This window comes from Lycium barbarum, chromosome 2 (genome assembly GCF_019175385.1).
Source record: "Lycium barbarum isolate Lr01 chromosome 2, ASM1917538v2, whole genome shotgun sequence".
In the NCBI taxonomy this organism is placed as follows: Eukaryota; Viridiplantae; Streptophyta; class Magnoliopsida; order Solanales; family Solanaceae; genus Lycium; species Lycium barbarum.
In genome coordinates, this window is record NC_083338.1 from 18448111 (window position 1) to 18469503 (window position 21393).

The 21393-nt window shown below is 35.7% G+C and overlaps 1 pseudogene; it reads right to left on the reverse strand.

The window, feature by feature from the left end:
• Positions 1 to 561: 561 nt before the first annotated feature.
• On the reverse strand, positions 562 to 18132 carry LOC132626294 (protein DETOXIFICATION 42-like; annotated as a pseudogene).
• Between the last annotated feature and the right edge of the window lie 3261 nt (positions 18133 to 21393).

A 21393-nucleotide genomic window follows, 5' to 3' on the forward strand; every position in this document is an offset into this window, starting at 1 on the left:
TTAAACATTTGAGGGGTAATTTCATAAACTAACTTTAAACTATGGAGTTTTCCACTTTTAGTATAATATGATACACCCTCTGTCCCAATTTATGTGAAGGTGTTGATCTGTCGTGAAGTTTAAAAGAAAAAAAAATAATGTTGAAACTTGTAATCTAAAATAAGTAAATGAAATTATTGTGACTATAAATCATCTCAGTGAAGGTAAATGAAAAAAAATTGAAGTAAGGTTACAACTAAATATAGAAAGATCGATGCCATACTTTTAAGACAGAAAGAACGTGACCCCTTTGGCCTTTTTCGCAAAAGAAAAACTAGTTGCTCTTTACTCTATTCGTTCACACGACTTTGATTTCCCTCTTCATTTGTGCTTCTTTATCTTTTTTCTATATTGATTATATATTGTTTAAGCAAATGTATTTTTACAGTTGCCATCTCAATACTAAAGTAGGAGAATATTTGAAGAGCATCAAAAAAATTAAGACAGAAAATACTACATAATAAGAATGAAACTTTTTCAAGTCTAGAAAGTGTTTGGAGGTCCTAATCTTTATAACATTACCTTGTCAGAAAAGAGCGTTGGGAGACTGGGACTTGGTTTATTTGGGAAGGAAAATAATCAACATGATTACATGTACAAAGTGTTGCTTGAATTAAATGAAATGTAAGGAGAAAGAGCATTGCATATCTTTCCAAATCTCATTCTTTGATTCTTTCTTTTCCCTCCAACTACAAAGGAAGCCTCATCTGCCAGACTTTTATTGAGGATCTTTGCAGTGGAACGAAAGAGTACAAATATTATTCTCCAATGAACTAGGTCTATACTATAGTGGTGCTACCGTGTGTTACAACATTGAACAAATTGCCTTATAAGGTCCCTCCTATGCTTTCTTTGGTCCTTATAAGGAATTTAAGGTTACTGTACAAATTTACTGTATAAAAGCAATATTTATATATTAACTGTCTAACAGAGACTTTCAGCTCCGGAGGAACTTCCAGGGGCCTGTTCCGGTGCCTATCCTGCAAATGTGAAGCCGAAAATAAACAGATCATGCTTCTGCATTCCCATGGTCACCTAATAGCATGTTTGGCCAAGCTTTGGGTAAACCAAAAGGGCTAATTTCTCTTCTTCTTTTTTTTTAACGCTTATTTTAGAGAGTTGCGGTGTTTGACCAAGCTTTTAGGAAAAAAAAATAAGTGCTTTTGATGAATAGTAGCAAAAGCGGAAAAAGTAGCTTTTTTCCGAAAGCATTTTTGGAACCCTGGTCAGGCATAAATTACTGCACTAACACTCGCAAAAGTGTTTTTTTAATTGATTAGTCAAACACAAACTACTACACTCAAAAAATGTTTTTTTTCGAAAAGCACTTTTTAAATTAAGCAGATTTTGGAAGCTTGGCCAAACAAGCTATAAGTCTATGTTGTTTCAGATGCCTACCTCCCAAAGCCAGCTAAAGCTCTTAGGCTCATATAGATGGTTAGAGCTACCCAAATTCCAATAAATCCAAAACTTGATGAAAGAATGAGCAAGAACACAATGCTGAAAAGAGCCACTGTAAGCTGAGGATCAAAATTGTTCTTGTCAATAAATGATTACTTTGATCAGGATAAGTTACAAATAATTGACAATATCCCCAGAGCATCACAAAGAAAGATGTCTTCAAGATGGTAATTCTCCATTCGGGATTGTGCGTGTGGTTGTATATGAGGACACTAAAATTTTTTTACCATGTACAAGTAAAGTTCCTATTCCTTTCTTATTGAAACTTGTGGACCATTTTGATCAAAACGATTTTTTTTTCCATTTTTGGCCCGTCGGCCAAAGTTAATTACTGGCACTAACTAAAGTATGATAAAAACCTATACACTTATTATGCATATTATATGTATATTTATGTAATTTTATGTATATATTTATATTTAATATACAAAATATATACATTTACTGGCTATTATGTTTTAGAGAGGTCCAAAAATGTAATTATCCTATGTTTATTATGTGTTGACAGCAAGAAATGAATATCTCATGTGAGCTTACTCACCATCGAGTACGCAGAATATGCGAAGTCAGATGCACCAAAGTTTACACCATCAAAGACAAAGGCCAGACAATTGATTGGTTGGGTTGCTGCGACGAACTGAAATTGGAAGAAATGGTAAGTTCTGAACCGAGTCCTTTACTGTGAAAAATTTGTATATGTATCAACGACATGTTTATAGATGGTGTGTACCGGAATTCCAATGCCTATTAGGTTTAGGACATTGACATCTTTCGTAAATACTTTTGCTCCATAGTGTAAACCAATTCCAAGAACGAGTGCTAATACCAACCCTAGAACTACTCCCAGCTGCATTTTTCAAGAACTGTATGGTTACTAGTTCATTTGCTATTGAAAATATATGGGAATTTCTGCTATTGAACAACTATTCATACCTGTAACACCCTTGATGCTGTAGCAGTACACCTACTGAAGTCCTTTTGAGCAAATGCACTTGCTAGTATTGCCTGAAAGGTGAAAGAAAGGTACGAGTTTTGAAGTTTGTTCACATAACATGCTTTCTCATGGTGGCGAATATGAAAGTATAAATGTTTTAGTTTGAAATATCTAAAACAATATAGAGATATCCTCAACTTTGAGTAGTTAACACATTGTTTCTGCAGAAAAAAACCATTTTTGCTAGTTTCTAATTGACAGATTTAGCCTTCAAAGTAAATTGTTTGTTGGTTTCTAACAACAATTTAGTTCCCAACTGTTAATTCAACTTCTTAAGATCCACCCTAGGAGCCAGGCCTTGTGATTTTCACACCATTATAGTGAGAATACTGCTACAGTCAAACCTCTCTATAACAACATCATTTGTTTCGATATTTTTTTTGGCTTCTATAGCGAAATGCTGCTATCGAGAACATATAATGTAACATAACATGAAAGATGGTTTCACGGAAACCATGACTGTTATAGTGAAAGATTATTATAGAGGATGACTGTCATACGGTCTGACTGTATATGCCTTTTTGGAGCAAATAATGGTTCCCTTTCTCGTTGGAATTAAGATTTCTTGGAAAAATAATACATCTGATTAGAAGTTCTTCAATTTTATTAGTTACCGGTCTTTCTCTTTTCCTCTGGCTCTTTGTTTATTTGAGACAGCCAAAAAGTATTGACTGGGAAGATCATATATCACCTGCCCAGCAACAGCTAACCCATCAGCTAGAAGAGATGTAGCTAGCCAAATCTGCAAGCAGACCTGAAATGCAGCCATTTGTGTTGGTCCTAACCTTGCAGCCAATGATGCAGCTAATGTTACGCAGAATGTTACTGCTATGACCCTAATTAACAATAGGAACCCTGAAATTAGGAGGAAAAACGAAATGAAAATCAGTTAGTATTTTTTATGAGCATGAAAGGTATACAGTTTATCTTGAAATAACATCCAGATTCTTCATTCTGTGTTTACAGTGTGCTTTGTCGTGAAGATTCATTTATACACTGCACAAAGCATGGTGAAGTGGTTCAATATTTCAGAGAACAAGTGGACGCCGAAAGCTTAGAAGGTTTGATATTTCTGAGAAAAAGTACAACTTTTTGTAAGAAACTAGTTTGTGAAGAAAAATAGAGTGTGAGTGATATTGTAGTGAGGTGGGAAAAATCAAAAGAGTGTTTTTCTTTTGAGGGTGTAGTGGTCTTAGGAGTATTTGGACTCGTTACTACACGGTGTAAAATTTCTTGCTATAGTGATATCAGCTGCTCCTCTTGGCCGTGGTTTTCCCTTATTCAGAAGGGTTTCCACGTAAAAATCTTGGTGTCATTATTGCTGCATTTTATTCTTGCTGATTTAACCATAAGTTAGTGTTCCGCGTTTATCACTAATACCGGGAATATTATTCTTGCGGTCTATTTTTATTTCCAACAAGTGGTATCAGAGCCAATGTTTTGTCTGAGTATGCTCTGTGGTTGCAGCATAGTCTGAACTTCCACATCAGAAAAGAATTACCTTGGTGCTCCTGCATCAGCTGCCACGTCACCGGTCAGTTTTGTAATTTTGAAAAATTGTAGGTTGGTCCCTCAATTTTTTTTTTTTTGAAAATTATTCAGAAGGTGAAAAATGACCATTGACGAGTCAACTTCATCTTCTGGAGCTATGATTATGCTCACGGCTACCAACTACACGCTGTGGAAACCTTGGATGGAAGATTTACTCAGTTGTAAAGACCTTTTTGATCCAATAGAGCTGAAGGGTATTAATCCTGACCTGCCCAAGTCAATAGAGTGGAAGAAAATTAATAGAAAAACTATTGGTCAAATCCGACAATGGATTGACCATAGTGTCTTCCACCACGTTGCACAAGAAATCGACGCTTATGCCCTTTGGAAGAAGTTGGAAGACATGTACCAGGCCAAAACCACTCGGAACAAGGCCCTTCTGATGAGACGCCTTGTCAATATGAAGCTCAAAAGTGGAACTTCTGTTGCCGAACATACCAGTGAGTTCCAGAGTCTGGTAAATCAATTATCTTGTGTAGAAATGCCACTTGGAGACGAAATGCAATCTCTACTACTTCTTAGTTCCCTTCCTGATAGTTGGGAAACACTAGTTGTTACTCTCAGCAACTCAGCCCCAGATGGCAAACTTACCATGTTTGTGGTCAAGGATGCATTGTTCAATGAAGAGGCAAGAAGGAAAGACATGAGCACAGATCAGACTCATGCCCTTGTGACGGAGAATCGAGGAAGATCACAAGGAAAACAACAAAGAAACAGTAGAGGAAAATGGCAAAGTAGAGGCAAAAGTCGGGGGAGATCATCGGATGGCCAGAAACCTTCTTATACCTGCCACCATTGCGGTATAGAGGGTCACATGAAGAAGAATTGCTACAAATGGCTAGAGGAGCAAGGCAAGAGCAGTTCTCAACCGAAGAACAAGGGTGGTGAAGCGCTCATCACAATCTCAGGTGATGTAGCGTACTGTACTACCCATGATGAGACATGCCTTCACGTCTCAAGAGAAGACACGGAATGGGTGGTAGATACTGCAGCCTCCTACCACGTAACTCCCCACAGGCACTACTTCACAACATACAAAGCTGGAGACTTTGGAGCGGTGAAGATGGGTAATTCCAGTTCCTCTGGAATAGCCGGAATTGGTGATGTACAAATAAAGATAGGTACCGGGAGCACAATCACTTTGAGGATGTCAGACATGTGCCAGATCTTCGGCTCAATCTCCTGTCAGTGGTATCTCTTGACAAACAAGGGTATGAAAACCATTTTAGCAGAGGCACATGAAAAATGTCAAAGGGCGTTTTGACAATCGCTCGAGGACATGTTTGTGGCACATTGTACAAAACACATTTGAGAATTTGTACAGACAGCCTCAACATTGCAGAAGAGGCTTCTCAGGATTTATGGCACCAGAGACTCGGCCACATGAGCGAGAAAGGGTTGACTACCTTGATGAAGAAGAATCTTATAAATGTTGACAAGAACGTTGCACTGTGTCCTTGCAATCATTGTCTATTCGGTAAGCAACACAGAGTGTCATTTAATTTCACTTCAACAAAAAAATCAGAGTTGTTAAGTTTGGTACACTCTGATGTCTGCGGTCCTATGGAGGTTGAATCACTCGGTGGAAGCAGATATTTTCTGAATTTTATCGATGATGCTTCTCGGAAAGTGTGGGTGTATTTCCTGAAGACGAAGGACCAGGTGTTCGAGTGCTTCAAGTCATTTCACGTCTTGGTGGAACGTGAAACAGGAAAGAAGCTGAAATGTCTCCGATCTGATAATGGAGGCGAGTATACTTCCAAGGCATTCGATGCATATTGCAGAGCATATGGCATTCGACATGAGAAGTCAGTACCACGCACCCCTCAGCACAATGGCGTTGCTGAAAGAATGAACCGGACTATCATGGAGCGTGTCCGGAGCATGCTGAACATGGCTAAACTTCCAAAGCCATTTTGGGGAGAAGCAGTCAATACCGCATGTTATCTCATCAACCGATCACCTTCAGTACCACTCAACTTTGAAGTTCCAGAGAGGCTATGGACAGGTAAGGATCCTACATACTCACATCTTAGAGTATTTGGGTGTTCATCATATGCACATGTATCCAAAGAGCTCAGACAGAAGCTTGATGCCAGAACTATCCCATGCATTTTCATTGGCTACGGAAATGAAGAGTTTGGATACAGGTTATGGGATCCTAAGGAGAAAAAAGTGATCAGAAGCAGGGACGTTGTGTTTCACGAAAATTTGACAATAGAAGACATTGAAAAATCCATGATGTCTCAGAAGTCAAATGAGGGTGCTCAAGTTTCAAATGAAGCACCAGAATTGTTCTTGAGAAATAATGACGAAGTGCCAGAAGAAAACTCAGAAGCAGAAGAAGATGAGGAGACAGAAGAGAGTGCTGAGCAAAGGGAGCCACAACCCACCTCACCAGAACCATCACACGACACAGATGATGGTAGTTCTTCTCAGATGGTTCCAACTGCTCGTAGATCTGAACGAGGCCATACACCATCAAAAAGGTACTCATCATCTGAATACCTTTTGCTTACTGAAGATGGAGAACCGGAGAGTTTTCAAGAAGCTATGTCTCATAAGGATAAATAAAAATGGCTGATAGCAATGCAGGATGAGTTAGAATCTCTGCAGAAAAATCAAACTTATGAGATCGTAGAACTTCCTAAAGGGAAGAAGGCACTGAGAAACAAATGGGTGTTCAAGTTAAAGAAGGATGCAAGTGGACAAGTGGTGAAACACAAAGCTCGGTTGGTTGTCAAAGGGTTCCAGCAGAAGAAAGGAATTGACTTTGATGAGATCTTTGCACTAGTTGTCAAGATGACCTCAATCCGAGTTATACTTGGCTTAGCAGCAAGTATGAACTTGGAGCTTGAACAGATGGATGTGAAGACAGCATTTCTTCATGGAGATTTGAAAGAAGAAATCTATATGCAGCAGCCAGAAGGTTTTGAGGTTTCAAGTGATAATCTCGTGTGCAAGCTATCTAAAAGCTTGTATGGTTTGAAGTAGGCACCAAGGCAGTGGAATAAGAAGTTTGACTCATGCATGAAGAGTCAAGGCTACAAGAAAACTACTGCGGATGAGTGTGTATACATCAAGAGACTTCCAGACGGTACCTTCATTGCTCTTCTACTATATGTAGACGACATGTTGCTCGTTGGGAAAGATCAAATGAAGATAAACCAACTGAAGAAAGAACTCTCTAAGTCTTTTGATATGAAAGACTTAGGACCGGCTCAACAGATTCTTGGGATGCATATCACTCGAGACAGGAAGAATCACAAGTTATGGCTATCTCAAGAGAAGTACATTGATCGGGTACTTGAGAGATTCAACATGAATAATACCAAACCAGTTAGTGTTCCACTTGCGAATCACTTCAAGTTGAGCAAAAGAACATGTCCCACATCCAAGGAAGAGATCGGAGAGATGTCAGCGGTACACTATTCTTCAGCAATTGGAAGTCTGATGTATGCCATGGTATGCACACGGCCAGATATCGCTCATGCAGTGGGTACAGTGAGTCGTTTTCTCTCTAACCCCGGGAAGGAGCATTGCGAGGAAGTCAAATGGATTCTCAAATACTTGAAGGGTACCACGAAGTTATGTCTTTGCTACGGTGGAGCTGATCCAGTCTTGGAAGGCTATACAGATGCTGATATGGCCGGAGATATTGATAGTAGAAAATCTACTTCAGGATATATCTACACTTTTGCAGGGGGAGCTGTTTCTTGGCAATCAAGATTGCAGAAGTGTGTCGCTTTATCTACGACAGAAGCAGAATACATTGCTGCCGCTGAAGCTGGTAAAGAAATGTTGTGGCTAAAGCGCTATCTCCAAGAACTTGGGATCCAGCCGAAAGAGTACAAGATACATTGTGACAGTCAGAGTGCTCTAGACTTGAGCAAGAACTCCATGTACCATTCCCGTACAAAACATATTGATGTTCGGTATCACTGGATACGCGAGACGATTGATCAACAACTGTTGAGACTAGTGAAGATCAACACAAAGGAGAATCCATCAGACATGCTGACCAAGGTGGTACCGAGAGACAAGTTCGAATTGTGCAAAGAACTTGTCGGCATACACTCAAACTAAAAGCCAGTGTACCCTTCTTCAGGTGTATGGGACTGGAGGGGGAGATTTGTTGGGTCCATTCCATAATTTGAGGAAGGAAACATCTCCCTCATTTTAAGGAAGAAAACATTTCTCTTGTTTTGAGGAAGAAAACATATTCCTTGTTTTAAGGAAGAAAACATCTTCCTTGTTTTAAGGAAGAAAAAACATCTTCCTTGTATTTGAAAAATTGTCAAGTGCTTGCTTGAGTCACAAATGACATCAATAGGTTCATTTCATCCCTATAAATAGGGAAGCCTTCTATCATTTGTACACACACCAAAATCTCAGACAATACATCTGAGTGAGAGCAAAGTGAGGTATTCCATAGACTGTAAGAAACTAGTCTGTGAAGACAAATAGAGTGTGAGTGATATTGTAGTGAGGTGGGAAAAATCAAAAGAGTGTTTTTCTTTTGAGGGTGTAGTGGTCTTAGGAGTATTTGGACTCGTTACTACACGGTGTAAAATTCCTTGCTATAGTGATATCAGCTGCTCCTCTTGGCCGTGGTTTTTCCCTTATTCAGAAGGGTTTCCACGTAAAAATCTTGGTGTCATTATTGCTGCATTTTATTCTTGCTGATTTAACCATAAGTTAGTGTTCCGCGTTTATCATTAATACCGGGAATATCTTGCGGTCTATTTTTATTCCCAACACTTTTGAGATCCAAATTACATGTCCAAAAAGAATTTCAACTTCAAACATCCTGATTTGATTTGAAATCATCGCCAAATGGGCCCTAAGAAACTTGGTAATGAGGATTCAATGAGAAATATAAGTAGAAAGAAAGCAAGCATTGCTTATTTTGACACAATAAGAATGCCACCTAGGAAATTCCAGAGCCTCGTTTTCACAAATATGGAGTAGGTTTTGTATTTATTGGAAAAATATAAATTTAGTATTTTACAGCAGCAAGAAGATCCTTACCATTTGTAAGAAATCGAGCAAATTGAAGATACTTGATACTAGGTGGTACGATATCAACCTTTTCCAATAGTCTCAAGAATAGTATAACTGAAATTAGGTACCTATAAAATACCAATTCAAGTAAGAATGTCTGTCAAACATTTCCCAAACTTATTTTATCCGTGAAATTGTTGCCTCACAATTTTATTTATCAGGAGAGATTAGAATCTACTCACTGAGAAATTACATGAGCGATCGCAGCACCTCTGACACCGAGATGGAAAACAAAGATGAATATAGGGTCCAAAATTATATTTGCCAAATCGCCAGCCACTGTATGATGTCAAAACACACAAAAAAAAAAAAAAAAAAAAAAAGGAAAAAGCTGAGTCAGATTTTGGGCCTCATTTTTTAAATTAAGATTAAGATGTCTGAATCTGAATATTAAGATGTGTATTAAAATTTAAATATTTGAATTTGAATACACATCTAAATAATAAGACGTTGCATTAAGATCTGAATACTAAATAATTAAAACTATTTACTTTTTGAACATCTGATGTATAAAACTTAATATTGTGTACTAAATTAACCTCTTCCTAGTCCCTATTTTAATTTGTCCATTGAAGCTTGATACTGTCATACATCCCTAATTTACTTACCAGTTGCAAATAGTGGAGTTTTAGTGTCTTTAAATCCTCGAAATACACCTTGCATAGCTAATGAGAGGAGAACTGCTGGTGCGCCAAGTGATCTCAATTTCAGGTAATCTTGTGCTGGTCTTGACATAGATGAGCCCTGTAAAACTATCACATAGAACCCAAAATTGACACTACGAGAGCCTCTCAACCCCCTTTCACCTACCGCCACAAAAACGCAAAGGAAAAAGCAAAAAAAAAAAAAAATGGCACCAAGAGTTGGAAGAAGGATACAAGAATTGAAGAAAATACTCCCTCTGTCCAATTTATGTGACACTTCTTCCGTTTTAGTCAATGCCAAAAAGAGTGACACATTTCTCTATTTAGTAACAATTTGACTTTAAATTTCTCATTTTACCCTTAATGTGATGATTTATAGCTACAAAAACATTTATGACTTGTTTTAGACCACAAGTATCAAAAATCCTCCTTTCATTCTTAAACTTTGTGTCCAGTGAAACACGTTCACATTAAGTGGGACGGGGGTGTAGGAAATTTCTCTTCCCTCTCCTGTTTTTAAAGAGATCAACTTACGGGTTTGACTCCCATGAATTTTAATAAAGGCTTTGCTCCAGCGATTAGAATTACTGCTTGGATGATGCCAAGGACAGCACCAATGATCAATGCTGATGATGCGGATGGAATGTGTCTCTTTTCGGGCTTTGATTTCACTGCTTCAAAGCTAGTAGCCATTTCTTCAGAGTTGCCTACACTCCCGGCAGAACCTGAAAGTAAATGAAAAGCTAGTGTTATTTTCAAAAAGCAGAAGCAACATGCACGTGAATCACTTTTGAGTGTGTAACAAGCTGCTTATTTTCAGTCTCAACACTTCTAAGTTCTATCCAAACACATAACTGTTTATTCATAAACTCAGCTTCACCACTTGTGCTAATAAGCTACTTAAATTCAGCTAATCCAAACTGGCCTGGACTTTCATTTTCCAACATACCTTTTTTAGGTATCAAGCTTTTGCTTTCACTGTTTGACAGTGACTCGGTTTCCAGTGCTTCTGCATCTCCTTCATTCCGTTCCTTACTTTTATCATCTTGCAGGTCTTGGCTCGATCTCGTGATTGTATCTTCCTCAGCGACGAAAGAAGTTGTTACGCTGACCAGGGGAAATATTGCAATCTTAGATGCTTGATTGAATACAGCAATTGAAACTCCTACAGCAGCCTGCTCAATTGCACCTGTGTCGACAAATTTAGAGTTTATTTTGATGATTCAAAACCTGTTTTGCTTAATGGTCACCCTAGTTTTATAAGTATAACTTATGTACATTGTCTGTGTTTCATTGTGAGATAATAGGAATACATTAAATTTTGTGAAGTTTGATACCTATATGGCCAATGAATGCTGTATCAACCAGAGATGCAATAGGATCTGCTGTTAAAGCTAGCGCAGCAGGTAAGGCAATCCTTCCTATTTCTTGACCAAGCTCATCCAATTTAAAAATTGATCTGCTCAAAGGAAAAAAAAGAAGGGCAAGTTACACATTTGACTGATCAGCCTAAAATAATTACATTCGCTAGTCAAATATACTATTATTATGTATATTATACATTAATATACAAAAAAATATAAATTTTCTGGCTATTATTTTGGTGGATGAACATACAGTGTAAAGTACCAAAAGATAAAGAAAAATCTTGTTTGCTTTGGCATTTAAGAATCTTACATCTCCTAGTCCAGTACAACTTACTTTCCATATACATCAGAAGTGGCTTTGCATGCAGATATTCAATAGTACATTTTTGGAGAGCAGAGGGATCTTAATATGCAGCCAATTCTTTACTTAGAGACTCCTTTTCTATTTTTGGAGAGCAGAGGGATCTTAATATGCAGCCAATTCTTTACTTAGAGACTCCTTTTCTTTTAAAAGTAATTTCTTTTCAGGAAATATTTTCTTAGAAGTTTGCCAATATTTTGATAATTTTTCACTCATAAAATACTATCAAAACTAGGGGTGACAAAATTAGCCAATGAAAACATGACCCGAGTAATCCACCCACCCATTTATTAGCTAAACCCATTTTGATCAACTCATGGGTGATATTGTGGGGTCCAGACCCACAATTTTTTGACTTTGCCAAAAGAAGAAAAATTTGGCACCGGCTAAATTGCAGAGTTTGTCAAAAAGTGATACCAATTCGTGGGGTCCATACCCACAATTGTTTACTTTGCCAAAGGAAGAAAAATTTGGCACCGGCCAAATTAAATGCAGGGTTTGAAGAATTGGCACAGGCCAATTAATGCCAAGAGGAAAAATTGCACACTCCATCCCTATAAATAGGGAGCTCTCTTTCAGTTTAATGACACACCAAAACCTCAGACAATACATCTGAGTGAGAGCAAAGTGAGGTATACCATAGACTGTGTAAGAAAATGGTCTGTGAAGAAAAATATAGTGTGAGTGATATTGTAGTGAGGTGGGAAAAATCAAAAGAGTGTTTTATTCTTTTTGAGTGTGTAGTGATTTTTGGAGTATTTATACTCGTGACTAAACAGTGTAAAATTCCTTACTATAGTGATATCAGCTGCTCCTCTTGGCCGTGGTTTTTCCCTTATTCAGAAGGGTTTCCACGTAAAATTTTGATGTCATTATTGCTGCATTTTATTCTTGCTGATTTAACCATAAGTTAGTGTTCCGCGTTTATCACTAATACCGTGAAAATTATTTTTGCGGGTCTATTTTATTCCCAACAGATATGTTGCCCAAATTGATACTCCCATGGGATGTCTTATCAAAAAACAAAATGTTGGATATTTTATATATAATCACGATAAAGAAAAGCACAGTTTTATTAGGTATTTAAATAAATTATAAAAAACAAATAGAATATTAAAACTTAGTAAAAATTGAACAGGTTGAATTATCCCGTTTCTTAATCCATTTCAGCCCAACTAAATGACCTGTCCATTTATTAACGTAACTCATTTTGACCCTGTTGACACCCAATTTTGTCCCTCCTTAATCTTATTCACTCGGGCGTCTAAATTTATTAACGAGCTAAATACTTTATTTTCACTATTATTATTTTCGCTACTTTTTTTTATTATGAGCATTACTTTATCACAAATTTTAAATGTTCATCATCGTTTTCGTTTCGGGTTCGGATTCGTTAAATCAATTACAAGACAACACCTTGTAAAATCCTTACTTTCTATATACTAATTACTATTTATCTTCACATAATAAAACATTGTACTATTTACTAAATTAAAAGCCCAGAAATAATTAAAATAGCGGAGGAAAGACCAATATTTGTTAGCCAAATTAATGGCCCAAAATACGAATACGATGTTAATTCCCCTACTCAAATGATCAGCCCACATTTTAAATACCAGCCCATACCTATTTTCTACACTAATGGACCAGCCCAATACCCGTTTAAAATTAACCCGACCCGGTCCAAGCCTATCCCTTTATTTTCTAAAATACCTAAACCTAATCTTTTTTTTTCTCTTCAGCCGAGCCGCCCCTGCCCTTTTCTCTCTCCCTTCCCTTTCTCCTCTCCCTACTCTCATCGCCACCCCCTTCCGCCGTCTTCCTTTTCCCCTCTCTCTCTTCCCTCTCTCTCTTCGTCATCGTTCTCTTCCTCCCCCTTCACCCTAAACCCTAGCCGCCGCACACACACCCCACTGTTTTTCTCCACCACGCTCTTCCATCCCACGCGTCTGACACCACCTCCACGTTATCCCCACTTCTCCTCCTCTCTGACACCTCCACACTCCTCTGCTCACCCACGCCTCTGTCGCTTCTGTCCTCTTGTTCCCCATGCCGATTGTCTCTCCCCCACGCTCCTCTCTTCACTTTAACACACACAAAACCCTATAAATAAGACGGGTCTTGAGACATTTTAAGGGGGAGATTGTTGAGAAGAGAGAGGATTTGATTAGCAAGAAACCCGAATCAACGAAGATTTGTGGAACCACAAAAAATTCCCTACAAAACCCAAGTTTAATCATCAAATATAGGGAGATTCCAAGAAAGCAACCAACGATTACTCTATCTGTTGGTTGAAAACTTTAGTTTCTTTAGTCGATTTCGAGTTCGTCGCGTTCGAGTGTAGATTCGAGACATCGACACCTAGTTCACTGCACCAACAAAAGGTCAGTGCAATCCCTTCCTTCCACTTTTTGGTTCGCTTGATTTTCTGATGTGTGTTTGGATTCTCTGTTTGCATATTTGAAGTGATTTTAATTTCAAGTTGGTGCTGCGATAAAATTTGTATATCCGATGTCGTAAAATAGAAAGTTATATTTATCTTTTGATGATGGTTGACGCTCATTTAGTATATTCAGTGTTTCATTTGAAAACATGGTTTAAGATCTCTATCTGGTGTTCATATGAATTATTTTCTATGGTTAGCTAAGCTTAGCTTAATTCTGTTCAGTGTAGCTCTATGCTTGTTTAGTGCATTAATCATGTTGTTTGTTGATAGGTTGGTTTAGATTGGGCATCAAACCTGCTTATATGTATGATCAAGTGCATCAGTTATTAACTAATAATGACAGTCTTAAGATTATATTATTAGTTTACGTGTGTGTCCTACTTTGAAGAGTATGATAAAATCATATTCAGTCAACAATGCTTTCACGAATGCAAATCTGGTTAAAGGAGCTGTTTGGTATGTTAATAATGTTATTATCCCAATTTAAGTATGCATATCTTGAATTTAGTCCTGTCCAGGTTTTGGTTTATTGAAAGGTCCAAATTTGTTGGCAAAAGGTTCTGTAGAGTCAATATATGATCATGATGACCTAAAAATGTGATTTTTGTGACCAAACTTATCCTGCATGCTTGAGAACTAAAATTGAAAGGGAGCTGTGAGTCATCATATTGGAAAAAATAGGATTTGCAAATAATGTATGCTCAGTGTGATATCCTGTAATTCCCCTCCTCATCTCAGTTTATCTATGCTTAACAAATCAGTCTTGAAATCCTTTAAAATGTTTCACACTTGGCTGTTGGTTTGTTGGCAATTATTTTTTGATTCTGCCCAGAGTTTGTTTGATTAAACACAAGCAGTGCGCTTAAATTTTAGTTCATGTTTCTATTTAGATAAGATCATATTGATGTTTATGCAAATATGCTACATGTGTCTTGCCTAGGATAAAATCAAGAACTGTCTGAACCTTGTCTGCTGTAGCTGTACATGTTTCTTCTTCAGAAAAATTTCCTTGTTTGCTGTCTTAAATACATTGAATGAACCTGCGAAGAGATCGTTTCCCTTTAAGTCATCAAAACCAAATTACTCAGCTCAGATTCATTCTAGAACTACAAACAGTAAAACTGAAGCCATATTCCTATCCAACCGAGCTGCACATTTGAAATTAACACCAACTGTGTTCCTTTATGTTAGCTCATGGGCTCTAGTCTATGTAAGTAAGGACTGCTGAGTTTAAAGGGATTTAATCACTTGTTGATCTGCTGTAAAAGAATACTTGTAAACACCAATAAGGCCCAGGTCGACCTGCATTCTTAACATGAACTTGGCTTTTGTTATTTTTAGTTTGGGCTGCCACTGTTTTTACTCTTTGCTCAGACAGAGTGAGATTTTTGTGTTCTATATCTATTTTAACTACTTAACAGTCTTCTTCTTCGTAAACTGTAAATCTTTGTTTAACTCCTGAGTTGGGATTGTCTACTTTAAGGTTGAAATTCATTTAAATATGATCTTGCTTGATTGGCTAAGTTTGAGCTCAGACTGAGCCTTAAAAATGATCATTGAAGTTTGATAAATACTTAAGACCATATGAATGTGTGTAAGAACAATTAAATGGGCAACTGCTGCCTTATGAAAGATACTGCTGCTGCATTTTCAGATAAGCTGTCACTGCACTTTGAGGCAAATAGTTGATGCATTAAAATGAGGCATTTTGGTGAGAATAGGTGCAGTTGCTTTGGGCTGAATCCTGTCATGTTTTGATTCTAGATGATAGCATTAATAGAACGCCGCAGTTTAAGATTTAATTGCCTACTGATCCTTTGATGATACTCTTTATGTTTGGCTGCCATAATATGACATCAATACCATACTAAGTGAACCACTGACTTTAAAAGGAAGCAGATGCTTTCATTTGATGAGAACACAATGTTAAGCCCAACTGTTACTGTTTGAAATAATCATAAATTGAGTTTTTCTATGTTTAGCCTAATCAGCTGGTTAGAATGTTTTCAGTGCACCTACAATTGCTTCAATTTTTGTTAAAGTAGTGAGGCTGTATACCAATGCATACATGAGGTATACTTCAAATATACGTAAAATATATACGTTCTGTTTTTTTTATTTGAGTTTATATCTCACATGTTTAACGTTATCCATTGATTGTATACTAATCCTTTCTTTTCATTTTTATGCATGAACATCGCATACGAGTCCAAGGGGACTCGTCCCCTTCCGCATTTTGACGTTGGCTAAAACCCAACAAAATCCTCCTCTCGAGTCAGCCTTCTGTCCGCAGCCCAAGTGGAAAACAAAATCTGGACCAAAGCCCAATAAACCAGGACAGCCCACAGCAGCAAAAATAAAGCAATTTACTGGGCCTAAGCCCAATAGCATAAACAGTTCGCAGCAATTGGGCCTTCATAAATGGGCCGTACCCATTTACTCTTTTCCTCTCTTCCTTATTTTATTATTGTGTGTTCTTTCTTGTTTTTTGTATGACTAACACTTTGTCCTATTCTTATTAACTTAGATGAATTCTAATAAATTAGTGGGTTTAATTTTAACATAAGGGATAGTTTAATTTAAGGGAGAGACTCACGATTAGCCCATAGATTTCATTCTCCTTCTATATTATAGTTATTTATGACATCTATAATATTTTTACATATTATAATTGATTCTTAAAAAAATAATATGACTACATTTTCTAGCTGAGGGAGTCATAATTTATTTTCATTATCTTAAAGAATTCAAACGTAATGAATAGACCAATATGAATTATAGCATACGTTTGTAAAAAATGCCCTTTTAGATTTATCCAAATTGCACATACTTTGATCGAGTATAGTTTCTAAGAAATGATAAAAGAGATAAAAGAAAACTCACATTAACTATTTTCGTACTTTATTCATACTCTTAAAATACAAAATCATTAATATCTCACCATTTGATTTTTTTTTCAAATATTTATCAAAATGCTGCATTAATTCATATTTTTTTCTACTCATATGTATCTTTGGCGAGCTTTTTATTTTAAAATAACATCATTGGTTGGAATCTGAACAACATTTATAAGTCGTATTACGAAATAGCATTAAAGATACTCTTTTTATACAAATTATTATTTTTCTACAAGTTCTATTTTAAACGGCATTCTTACATGTCTATCTATAACTTTAGCCATATTTCAAAGCTACTTTCTTTTTTCCATAAATACTATATTTACACTTAGCCTAATTAATTGTAAGTCCGGTTGGTTAACCATTGTTAATGGGTCTTAAAGGATGCCTAATACCTTCCCTTTAGACTAATTGAACCCTTACCTAGAATCTTAAGTTTCGCAGACCTTAAACAGAGTTAACTTTAAACACAACTTTAATAAAACTTTAGGTGTCCTAATTCACCATAAATAATTAGGTGGCGACTCCTTAAACAAATAACAAAAAATAGGAATCTCTAATATGTCGTACTTCTACTTTAACTCCTGGGTTAAAATGGGGTGTGACAGACCCTGCCCAAATTCACCCTAATCGCCTATTTAAACCCTAATAAAAACCAATATCTCCGCCCTTCACTCTATCAGATATCAACATTTCCCTTTATTTAGCTATATAGAGTGTGGCGCAAGGATAAAAATGAGAAAGAAGCACATTAATTTTGTCATTTCGCACATGTAAAGTGTGTATAACCCTTTAAAGTTGTATCCCCTTCCTTAGCTGAAAGAAATGATAATGATGAATTTATGACCGAGGAGAGAAAAAAGAAAGGCAAAAACTTTACAAGTTTACCTTATATCTCTGAAAAATAGGGAGAGTGGGCTTTTTAACATCCTCTGTAGAAGGAACTTCTTTCTCGGCCATACTTGAATACTGCAAAATGGCAAATTCCCAATATGGACATAAATTAGGATACCAACTACAAAAATCTTCGATGATTTGAATGCTTCATCAATATGAGTGAACATTTTTCATTTTTCTTTTACTGAGTGGACACGGAGTTTAAATAAAGAATAATTGAACATGAATTTTAAGAGAAAAATAAATTTTTTTAAAGAAAAATTATGATCTAAATTAAGTCATAAAAACTAAATATATTAAAAAGTAATTGAGAAGCTATAATTAAATTATTACTAGATTAAAAATAAAAGAATGAGAAATAAATTAAGACGAAGGAAGTGATCTTCTGGCAATAATATTTTCCCAAGTGAGTCCTATCTGTTTTAAATTATAGTTTCACAAAATTTCTAGAATACTGAAGTCATCAACTTGAGGTTAACATGAGTCCAGATTGCACTTAAACAGGATAATACCTGACTTGGATGTCACTTTTCTTGAATAGTTGACATCTGTTGTAATGTTATAATTTCCATTCAATAGTTGACATGTGCCAATAAATTTCTTTCTTTAATTAGGAATAAAGTAAAAGGTTCAGATATTTTTTGAGATATCAGAATTTCTAGTCCTAGAGATTGAGAAGAGGGTAAAGTGCCTTGTAATTCAAATGCCCTCGTGTGATATGTTAGTGAGAATTTGGTTAAGTGAACGTGTGAATTCAGATGGGATAGAATAAACTTGTTAGAATATAATTGCATTTCTGATTTCTGCAAAATAGATGTACCAAAAAATGTATGTATCTTTCAATTTCAAGAAATCGGCTTGCAGTCTCAAGAAATTGACAAACTTTAGTGGAAAAAAAGAAAGAGAGAGGACATATTTTAACATTTTATTTAAGGAAAAAAAATGAAGCCATAAGCACGTCAATGAACATCTTTCCATTTGAGGACAATGTGAAATTAGTTCAACGCATGACTATATTTTATTTTAACTAATATAGAAGAGGGTTTGGGCGTGGTATCGTCCACCCACTCTTCTATAATAGTATTATAGTTTTAAAAAAAAAATTAAGGTGGGATCTACGTGAAGTAGGAGATAATTGCAAAAAAATTAAAGTGGGGTCCACGTGGAGAAGTAGGAGACAATTGCAAGAAAAAAAAATAGGATGGGATCCACGTGAAGAAGTAGGAGACAATTGCAAAAAAAAAAAGGACATTTAAATAATGATAATAAGTTCAGAAAATAGTAAAGGTACACTTAGAGAAAATCTAAAGAAGAGAAATTCAGGAAAAAAAAAATAACGATTTAAATTGAACACAAAAATAGCTAAAAAAGTTATAAAATCAAAAGATTTAAAACTTATACCTTTGGTTAGGGATAAAAATGCAGTAATTTTGGACATATACGTCTCACACAAATAATGAAGAATAACATCAAGAAGACAGAAATATAAACGGACAAGAAATGTATACACATATTTTCTTAAAATGATGAAGTTGGTCTATACGTAAAAATTTAAGATTACAACAGATACTAACGCATGCAAGCGCTTTTCAGTGTTGTTGAGTAGAAATAGATGATGACATGAAACTAGGTAGGAGAAAGTATATTTCAAATCTTTCAATTGGAGAACCAAACCAGGAAAGTCATATATGGAAGAAGCGGACTAAGTAAATTAATTTATTAATATTTTCAATTAATTAAATTATAATACTTTCTATAATAAAAATTTCATAATTATATTACTAACAGATATTCTCTCTGTCCTAATTTATGTGACATAGTTTGACTAGGCACGGATTTTAAAAAAGAAAGGAAAGATCTTTGAAACTTGTGGTCTAAAATAAGTCATAAATATTTGTGTGATTTAAATCATTTCATTAAAGGTAAAAGGGGAAGTTTCAAGTTAAATGATTTCTAAACATAAAAATATATCATTCTTTTTTAGACAGACTAAAAAGAAAAGTGTGGTACTATTTTTTGTGTTGGGCCCGTGCTATTATCTAGTAGATAAGTAAATGCTTTTTTGGACGTTGTAATTTCTTTTACGGAAAAGGCTCAAATATGTCATCGAACTATCAAAAAAGGCTCATTCATCCCACGCGTTAATAGTTGGGCTCAAAAATGTTAGCGCAGTTATCATTTTGGGTCATATATGTCATTATTCATTAATGGAACTCTATTACTACCAGATTTTGCCACGTGGATTACATAAACCCTTCATTTTACTAGTGACATACATGAGCCATTTCGTAGTTCAGTGGCCTATTTGATCCTTTTCCCAATCTATATATAATATAAAGCTAGGCATAAAAACGGTGATGTGGCACTCTCTAAAGCCAAGAAACCTATTTATCTTTTTTCTCCTTTTTTTGCAATTTTTTCCTCCTTCATCCTATTAATTTAGCTTATTTAAAACATCCACAATCATTTTTATTTTTCTAATTAAACTGAACATTTAATACATATTCAAGTCTATGCCTTTTCATTTCATCCGTTTTGCTCTTTTTTTTTTGGCTCATGGGTCAACATTCAACAACCATTTTAATCTCCAATTAAATTGAGCAATTAATACAGTTTAATGTCTATGTTTTTTATCTTCTTTCATATTAGTTTCTCCTCACATTTTTCATTCATTTGGCTTCACGCCCAAAAGGGGTGGCACTGCCTTCTATGACACCATCTCAAACGCAACATTTTATATTTTAATGTTTTCTTGATTTGAAATTGTGGAGAAGATTGAGGTGTTGGATTGTGATGTATTGAACAGGAAAAGATTTTGTCTGAGGGTAAAAACGGAGAGGTTTTCGGACAAGAGTGAGTAAGAGGGAGTTCCATAGCTGCCAAAAGAGAAAACAAGAAGTGCAATATGAAGTTTAGTAGTCATTTTTTCGTTCTTCTTCTTCAGCAGTTTGATCACGCGAATGTTTAGGCCTTTCCCAAGTTTAATTTTGTAATAAGTTCGTTCTATATTATTATTAACGTATGGTAAAGTGTATGTAGTCGTTTCAATAAATTATTTGATTTGTTATTATTTTGTGTTAGATTGAGATAAGATTATGTATATTATGTTCAAGAAGATAGGGAAGTCAAAGGAAGAATGTTGATCTTTACTTGGCATGGTCAGTGTATTTTACTTTTTTATTTTGCATAATTACAATTTGTTTTGTGAGATTCATGTGAAAGGTATGCAACATTTTGGTTGAAAACTTTACTCTTTTGACTCTCATAATTAATCTTACTCAACATTTGCTAAATTACTTGTGCTATGCCATCTACATCGAGGAGCAGGCTCGATGGTATCTACCTCAACATTGGATGCATATCTTCTAAGGTAATTATATACTCTTTAAATTCATAATCGTTTCTACTTCTTAGTTTGCTATAATTTCTTTTACAAAGAACAATTTTTTCCGATTAGATATGTTGTGGATATGATTAATTATATCTGTTCAAAAACTGACACAATGTAATTTTAAAGCTATTTTGAAACTTAATATATGAAAAAAAGAGGGAAAATCTAATTTCTTAACAAGAAATGATGATTTGCCTAATGTTAATGTGTGAATCTCAATAATCATCAACCAAACATAAGTCACAATTGCATAGCAATTAAAAAGACCTAAGCTTATGCTA